This window comes from Chiloscyllium plagiosum, chromosome 39 (genome assembly GCF_004010195.1).
Source record: "Chiloscyllium plagiosum isolate BGI_BamShark_2017 chromosome 39, ASM401019v2, whole genome shotgun sequence".
NCBI classification, from domain to species: Eukaryota; Metazoa; Chordata; class Chondrichthyes; order Orectolobiformes; family Hemiscylliidae; genus Chiloscyllium; species Chiloscyllium plagiosum.
In genome coordinates this window covers 5,158,555-5,167,357 of record NC_057748.1, presented here as the reverse complement: position 1 = coordinate 5,167,357, position 8,803 = coordinate 5,158,555, and the positions used below count along the sequence as shown (strand labels likewise).

Sequence of the window (8,803 nt, the reverse complement as noted above, 5' to 3'; positions counted from 1 at the left end):
CACAAACCTATCGCAGTGGCCCAAACCAGCTGATAGTAGCGAGCCCTATCGTTTAAAAGGACAACCTACCTCCCTAGCAGCTCCCTGGAATTATTTCTGCAATGTTCCATGTAATAATTTTGGGCTGCGGTAAACCACAGAATGTATCATGCGCAGACATGGGGGACACCTGTACTTTCAAATAAACCTGTTGGATTATAACCTGGTGTTGTGTAACTTTTGGCTATTGTTAAAATACAAGAAAAGAAAGAAGGAATTAGAATAACAATACTGTTGGAAAACTTAACAGAATAATAGATACAGTAACTATTACTAATTAACTGTTCAGATAAAGTAACATCCCAAAACACAGCCTTTGAAAAAGGCAAGTTCATAAAACAGACTGCCTCACATGCAATTCCAATAGAGGAAAGAGAACCCACAGCTTTGGCTGCAACTGAGGAAGCGAAAAAATAGCTTCTGCTTCTTCCAGACCCTAGCAACTGCTGAAAGCGAAACTAAAGATCCTGGGTCTATGGGAACTTGACCACACCCATTCAAGCTGCTTCTATTGTTCTAACTTAAAAAAAACACAGCCCCACAAACTGTTTACTCCAGTTGTTCTGAAAGACTGCTTGACACCTCAGCCGTAAACCTTTCTTCAAAAAAAAGGGCAAAATACACCTCTACAGCATCATCACAATATAGAGTCATACAGCACGGAAACAGATCATTTGGTCCAAACAATCCATCCCGAAAATAATCCCAAACCAAACTAGTACCACCTGCCTGCTCCTGGCCCATAACCCTCCAAACCTTTTCTATTCATGTATTCATCCAATGTTTATTAAACAACTGTAATTGTTTAAACATCGACCTCTGGAAGTTCGTTCCACACTCAAACCATCTTCTGCGTAAAACATTTGCCTCATGCCTTTTTAAAATCTCTCTCCTCTCACCTTAAAGATGTGCCCCCTAGTCTTGAAATTCATCATCTTTCGGAAAAGAGAGTTTCTCATTAATGGTAATCTCCAGGTTGTTGATAGTGGGGATTTAGTGATGTCAAGGGGAAGTGCTTAGATAGTTTCTTATTAGAGATGATCATTGCCTGGCATTGTAACTCTGACATAGTAATACCCACTGATTCAAATCTCACAGACAATGTCCCAGTCACAACCATTGCCATCTCTGTAGAGACTTCATTCGAGAGGTAGTGAAGCACTAGTTACCGGAATGTTATCTTGTTGGGGGATAAGTAACCCTGATATGGAATGGTCGTGGGGGGGGCGGGGGGGGGGGGGGGGGGTTCACTGATGTTTGTGTAACTCTGGTTGAGTTCTAGGTGGGTTCTGTGACTCTGTCAGTCCCCAGCATGCTGTGACCTCAATAACCAGGAATTCATTCAAAATCCAGGTCACCATGGAGACACGACCAGGCTGCAGTGGACGAGAATCCATTGTTGTGATGTCACGGATTGCTCCATTCTGGTATCATGGTTGCTGGGCAAAGTGTTTCAGGCAGAGGTACCTTGAACTGCACAGGTACTTGAGGTGAGACAGGTAAGCTGTGTGCGCCAGGGGACGGGTGGGAGAGTCTATCCGATTGTGTCTGAACTCTGACCATTGACCCCAGCCATTCAAGCTCAACCAGAGGTTCAACAAGTCTCACAAAACCAAGGTCTTTATATTCCCAGAGAGAAACCGTACTCTGTGAGTCAAGGTGTGACAGATGACAATGTCCAGGAAGTGATCCAGAGATCAGATTCTGGTGAAAGAGAAATAGTGAGCAGTTTCTGGTCACCCAGAGCGAGGACAATGCCAGGCCCCAGTCCCAGACTGAGCCATGTAGGCAACCATGCCAACGGAAGACTGTGAGGAGCCAGCAGGACCTGCCATGAACATGTTTCCACTTTGGCCCTGGCGAAGGAGGCAACGTTAAAATTGATTTTGATCTCCTCTGGCTAGAAAGGGGGTGAGCACTGGCAATCATTTTCCTGATCACTTCCTGTACGAGTGTGCGTGTATTAGATGTATGCATGTTGTGTGTGAGCATGGGTGTGAATGCATGTGAGTGTGTATGAAAGAGTGAGTGTGAGTGCTTGTGTGAAGATGAGAGTGAACTGTGGGTGAGAGTGAATATTTTGGTGTGTGCATGGGAAGCTGAGATTATGTGTTGTGTGTGAGTGTGAGAGGGTATATGAGTGTGAGTGAATGTGTCAGTGAGAGCAAGTGTGTATGAGTGTGTATGTATATGAGAGTGAGTGAGTGTGAGAGGGAGTATGAGAGTGAGGGTGAGTTTGAGAGGATGAGTGAGTGAGAGGGTGAATGTGAGAGGGTAAGGATGAGTGAGTATGAGAGGGTGATTGGTGGATTATCATCCTCGCCTGTTTCTAGGATAATCCAGTATGATATATCAGAGTCGAGATGAAACCGGTCTGACCCATTTCTTGCCAAAGGAGGGAGGCAGCTGAGAATATCACAATCCTCCGGATAGCCTTTCTCACAGGTTTGTCTGTCTAGAATGACTGTGATATTGTTAGGCTCTGAGCAACTCCTCCCATCAACAATGAAAGTGTAGATTGGGATCTTGATAAATACTTGAAAAGTAAGAATTTGCTAGGCTCCAGGGTGTTGGACAAATTTGACGCTCTTTCCAAGAGCCAGCCGGACATAATAGGCTGAATGGCCTCTTTCTGTAATGAGTTAATGTTATGGTTATCCTACAAATCAAATCTCCTCAGTAACAGCTGATTCTCTGTCTGTGCAGAATCAGCAATGGATTTACTTCAGCCATACTTGAGCCTTATTGTCTTCTTCTACCTGCCTACGGTGATCTTTGATGAGGAGCTGATCTACAGCATCAGCTCAGTGATCTGGATCCTTTCCTGTGGGATCAGACAAGTCTACACCATGACAACCAAGAAGGCCGAGATCCTCCAGCGACAGACTCGCTTCGGGTCAACTGTCAGCAGGTTCAAAGGTGAAATCCTGACCATTTCCCCTTGTCCAGAGACAGCTTTCCCCCTTACATTGTTCTTTCAGTCTTTCCCTACAATTAATTCTCTTTGCATTGGCATTGGATACATCAGACCGGATTAGCCGCCAGTGTGGGCCTTGACTATAGTCGTCCTGACTGAGCCACAAGATCATAACAACCATAAGAAATGGGAACAGAAGGCCCCTCAAACTACTTCACCACTCATGATCTGACATTCCTGCCCTTTGCCTGTAATCTTTGATTCCCTGACTTATGAAGAATCTATCTATTTCAGCATTAAATTTACACAAAGCACCTCACAGCTCTCTGTGGCAAGGACTTACAAAGGCTCCAACAGAAGAAATTCCTCCTCAACTCAGTTTTAAATTAGTGCCCCTTTATTCTGAGACCATGACCTCTGGTCTTAGACTGTCTCATGAGGGGGAACATCATCTCAGTATCTACCCTTTGGAATCTTTTGTGGTTCAGTGATATCCAAAAGCTGACACATTTAGTTTGGCTGTAAACCATTGAGTTACACAGTTTACAGCAAAGAAACCGACCATTCATAACAACTGATCCATTCTGGTAATTACTCCCCTTTCTGAATCTCTCTGCATTACAACATCAAAGCAATGATGAGCCAGATTCAATAATTCAAAATGGAATTGGATAGTACTCAAAGGGAAATTACTTGCATTGAGAGATGTGCATTGGGAATATTTGGATAGTTGTATGAGAGAACTACCACCGACATGATGGGCTGAATGGCCTCCGCTTGTTGATATCAGAGACTGACCAAATGATTACAGCACAGAAGGAAGCCATTTGGCCCACTATGTCTGTATTGGTTCCCAAATGGTCATTTCACCAAGTGCCATTCTCACCGTAACCCTGTGATGCAATGTTTGGATGATCCCATGTCAAGCTTGAAAAATATAAAGTTCCATCCATTGAATTCTCACAGGCTGCTGAGGGAGCAGTTCAGACTGCACTGGACCCATTCCCATTGAGGCCATTATACAATACATACTTCTCCAAGTGTAGCTGTAAAATATTCCCACCTGAAACTACAGGAATAGGACTCCTGTCTACAGGAATAGTGCCAGAAGACTGGAGGATCGCAAATGTTGCTCCCTTGTTCAAGAAGGAGAGTAGTGACAACTCTGATAATTAAAGGCAAAGGTGAGGACTGCAGATGCTGGAAATCAGAGTCTAGATTAGAGTGTTGCTAGAAAAGCACAGCAGGTCAGGCAGCATCCAAAGAGCAGGAAAATCGACGTTTCGGGCAAAAGCCCTTCAACAGGAGACCAGTGAGCCCTACTTTGGTTGTGGGTAAACTATTGGAAAAGGTTATAAGAGATAGGATTTCTAGAAAGGAATAAGTTGATTAGAGATAATCAACATGGTTTTGTGAAGGATAAGTCATGCCTCACAAACCTTATTGAGTTCTTTGAGAAGGTGACCAAACAGGTGGATCGGGGTAAAGTGGTTGATATGGAGTATATGGATTTCAGTAGGGCATTTGTTAAAGTTCCCCATGGTAGGCTATTGCACAAAATAGGGAGGCATGGGATTGAGGGTGATTCAATGGTGTGGATCAGAAATTGGCTACCTGAAAGAAGAAGGGTGGTGGTTGATGGGAAATGGTCATTCTGGAGTTAATTTACTAGTGTACTGCAAGGATCTGTTTTGGGTCCACTGCTGTTTGTCATTTTTATAAATGACCTGGATGAGGGCGTAGAAGGGTGGGTTAATAAATTTGCGGATGACACTAAAGTCGGTAGAGTTGTGGATGGTGCCAAAGGATGTTGTAGTTACAGAGGGACATTGATAAGCTGCAGAGCTGGGCTGAGAGGTGGCAAATGGGGTTTAATGTGGGAAAGTGTGAGGTGATTCACTTTGGAAGGAATAACAGGAATGCAGAATACTGGGCTAATGGTAAGATTCTTGGTAATGCAGATAGATCCCTGGAAGTTGCCACCCAGATTGATAGGATTATAAAGAAGGCATATGGAGTGTTGGCTTTTATTAGTAAGGAGAATGAGTTTTGGAACCATGAGGTCATGCTGCAGCTGTACATGAACTCTTGTGTGGCCGCACTTGGAATATTGTGTACATTTCTGGTCACCGCATTATAGGAAGGACGTGGAAGCTTTAGAAAGGGTGCAGAGGAGATTTACTAGGATGCTGCCTGGTATGGAGGGAAGGTCTTACGAGGAAAGGCTTGAGGGACTGGAGGCTGTTTCGTTAGAGAGAAGAAGGTTGAGAGGTGACATAATTGAGACATCTAAGATAATCAGAGGGTTACATTGAGCGGACAGTGAGAGCGTTTTTCCTTGGATGGTGATGGCTAGCACAAGGAGACATAGCTTTAAATTGGGGGGGGTGATAGACATAGGACAGATGTCAGAGGTAGTTTCTTTACTCAGTAGTACGGATGGAACGCACTGCCTGCAATAGTAGTCGACTCGCCAACTTTAAGGGCATTTAAATGGTTATTGGACAGATATATGGACGAAAATGAGTCAAGAGTGTGGTGCTGGAAAAGCACAGCAGGTCAGGCAGCATCTGAGGAGCAGGACAGCTAATGTTTTGAGCATAAGCCCTATAATCACACCCACACAAGTCTTATAGGGCTTATGCCCAATAAGTCGACTCTCTTGCTCCTTGGATGCTACCTGACCTGCTGTGCTTTTCCAGCACCACACTCTCGACTCTCGTGTCCAGCATCTGCAGTCCTCACTTTCTCCCATATGGACCAAAATGGAATAGTGTAAGCTGGATGGGCTTCAGATTGGCTTCACAGTTTGGTGTAGGGCCGAAGGGCCTGTACTGCGCTGTAATGTTATATGAAACACTTATGCTTAGCACTTTAGTTCCTAACTCTAATACGTTACAATATATAAATTATATATAACAGCCCATCAATTCTTCCTTCTCAGATAATAATCTAATGCCCCCATCTATATTTTGATTGAACCATCACCCTACACCCTGAGAAAGTGCCTTCCAGATCACAAGCTGAAAACGTTTCCCCTTGTGTCTCCATTGCTTCTTCTCCTGTTACCTTAAATCTGTGTCCTCTCTTCCTTGATCAATACTGTCAATGGGGAACAGTTTATCACTACTTACAAAAAGACCAAAGAACTACTGATGCAGGAAATCAAAAACTAAAAACAGAAATTTTTGGGAAAACTCAGCATCTGTGGAGACAAAGCAATGTTAACATTTCAGGTCCAGTGACCTTTCTTCAGAATCAGATTAATTATCACTTTCAGACTGGAAGTCAGTTATGAGTGGTTTGCTGCAAGGATCCTTGCTAGATCCACTGCTTTTTGTCATTTATGTCAATAATTTGGATGCGTAAGTAAGTTTGCCCATAACACCAAAATTGCGGGTGTAGTGGACAGTGAAGGGATTATCTCGGTCTACGATGGGACCTTGATCAAATGGGCCAATGGGCTGAGGAGTGGCAGATGGAGTTTAATTTAGATAAATGTGAGATGTTTCATTTTGGTAAGGCAATCAGGGCAGGACTTATAAATTTAATGGTAGGGTCCTGGGGAGTGTTTCAGAATGAAGGGACCTTGGAGTACAGGTTTGTAGTTTCTTGAAAGTGGAGTTGCCAGTAGACAGGGTAGTGAAGAAGGCGGTTGGTATGTTTATCTTTATTGGTCAGTGCATGGAGTGTAGGAGTTGGGAGGTCAAGTTGCATCTGTACAGGACATTGGTTAGGCCACTTTTGGAATACTGTGTTCAATTCTGGTAAGGCAAATCAAGGCAGGACTTATAAATTTATAAGGTCCTGGGGAGTGTTGTAGAATGAAGAGATCTTGGGGTACAGGTTCATAGTTTCTTGAAAGTGGTGCTGCAAGTAGATAGGGTGGTGAAGAAAGTGTTTGGTACAATTACCTTTATTGATCAGTGCATTGAGTATATGGTGGAAGTGTCATGTTCTACCTGCACATTGGTTAGGCCACGTTTGGAATACTGGGTTCAATTCTGGTCACCTTAATATTGGAAGATGTTGTTAAACTTAAAAGGGTTCAGAAAGATTTACAAGAATGTAACCAGGGTTGGAGGGTTTGAGCTAGAGGGAGAGGCTGAATAGGCTGGGGCTACTTTCCGTAGGAGGCTGAGGGGTGACCTTTATAGGGGTTTATAAAATCATGAGTGGCATTGGTACGGTAAATAGCCAGGGTAGGGGAGTCCAAAACTAGGGGGCATAGGTTTTGGATGAGAGGGGCAAGTTTTGAAAGGGACCCAAGAGGCAAAGTTTTGACACAGAAGGTGGTGTGTGCATGGACTGAGCTGCCAGAGGAAGTGGTGGAGGCTGGTACAATTACAGCATTTAAAAGGTGTCTGGATGGTTAAATAAATAGGAAGGGCTTACAGGAATATGGGCCAAATGCTGGGAAATGGGACTAGATTAATTTAGGATATCTGTTCGGAATGGCTGAGTTGGACCGAAGAGTCTGTTTCTGTGCTGTTCATCTATAGCAACAGAGAACCCAGCTGAATTGTTTTGTTTGATGCTTCAGTGTTTATTATGCAACCAATTATAGTTTCTTTTCTGCATGTTTTCTAACAGATGTAAGGAGAAAATCCCAACGGACCTTTAAGAAGCTTATTGAATCCCCAACCCAGATACCTTACTTCTTGTGCATCCTCATCTACTGGGGTCTCCTGCTGGTCGCTCCAGTGCTGCCAAAGGGTTTGTACATTCCCTGGGTGCTTCACTGCTCCCTGGACCAGCTCGTGGTGCTGTTCAGTTGGTGGAGATGCTACAGGAACTTTCACCACCGAGGGCTTCGGGACGTGGAGACTTTCCAACAGACAGAGAATAAATATCTGGTGGGTAAACCTTTTTTGCTACCCAGCCCTTACAGTTAAAATAAATGCTTGTCGGAGATGGTACAGGTGGGAGGCAACTGGAGACAGAACAGCAAAGTTTTAATTCAAAAGGCCACAGGTAGATTTTTTTTCTTGCAAAAATATACTTTATTCATAAAAAAAAGCTTTATCTACATTCTCAGATACTGAAGCAATTCTGTGCTAACTTTGCATATATTGAAAAGTAAACATTGGAATCTGCCGTTCCCTGCAGTTGCAAAAACCAAAGACATTTCTTACTAATGCAGGACACTACCTACATATCTTGGTGCAATATGAGGGTCTGATAACTGAACAGACTCTCATTGTACTTTGGCAGAAAGACCTCAGACAGTGGTCTTTCCCCAATATGCCTTGGCAGCAGCTGCCCCAAGCTTTAGTTTTTTTTATTTCAAAAATATCCTTTATTCATAAAATACTTTGATGATCTATACAACTGGACATGCCATACATATGTAAACATTCCATTTGTTTGCATACTGAAACAGAGTAATCATTCCTATTTACAGGTCTGTACGATTACATTTTTAGCTGAGGCGTCAGCAGAGCCCAAATGACTGCGTGGGCCCCCTGTTCTTCTTAGGCAGGCAGATGTTACACGGTGGTCTTTCCCCACGTCCCTCAACACGTAGTCCTGGACCTTGGAATGTGCCACTCTGCAGTACTCAGTCGGGGTCAACTCCTTCAGCTGGAAGATCAACAGGTTTCGGACCGCCCAGAGAGCGTCCTTCACCGAGTTGATGATCCTCCAGGCACAGTTGATGTTCGTCTCGGTGTGCGTCCCAGGGAACAGGCCGTAGAGCACGTCACGGAGTCCCACGTCACGGTGCTGCTCGGGACGAACCTCGACAAACACCACTGCATTCCTCTCCAGACTTCTTCTGCGTAGGCACATTCCAGAAGGAGGTGTGTGACAGTCTCGTCCCCCCCGCAGCCACTTCGAGGGCAGCGT

At 44.1% G+C, this 8,803-nt stretch overlaps 1 protein-coding gene across 3 annotated transcripts in view; it reads left to right on the top strand.

The window, feature by feature from the left end:
* The first annotated feature begins 3,723 nt into the window (after positions 1 to 3,723).
* Positions 3,724 to 8,803, top strand: part of LOC122542168 (ferritin heavy chain A-like) — a 10,842-nt gene continuing 5,762 nt past the window's right edge. For 2 of the 3 annotated variants that reach the window (XM_043679591.1, XM_043679589.1), the window contains exon 1: positions 3,730 to 3,735. The gene's annotated coding sequence lies outside the window, so the exon portion shown is untranslated. Of the gene's footprint in view, positions 3,736 to 8,803 lie in introns of all 3 variants that reach the window. The other variant, XM_043679590.1, reaches the window with a different exon arrangement.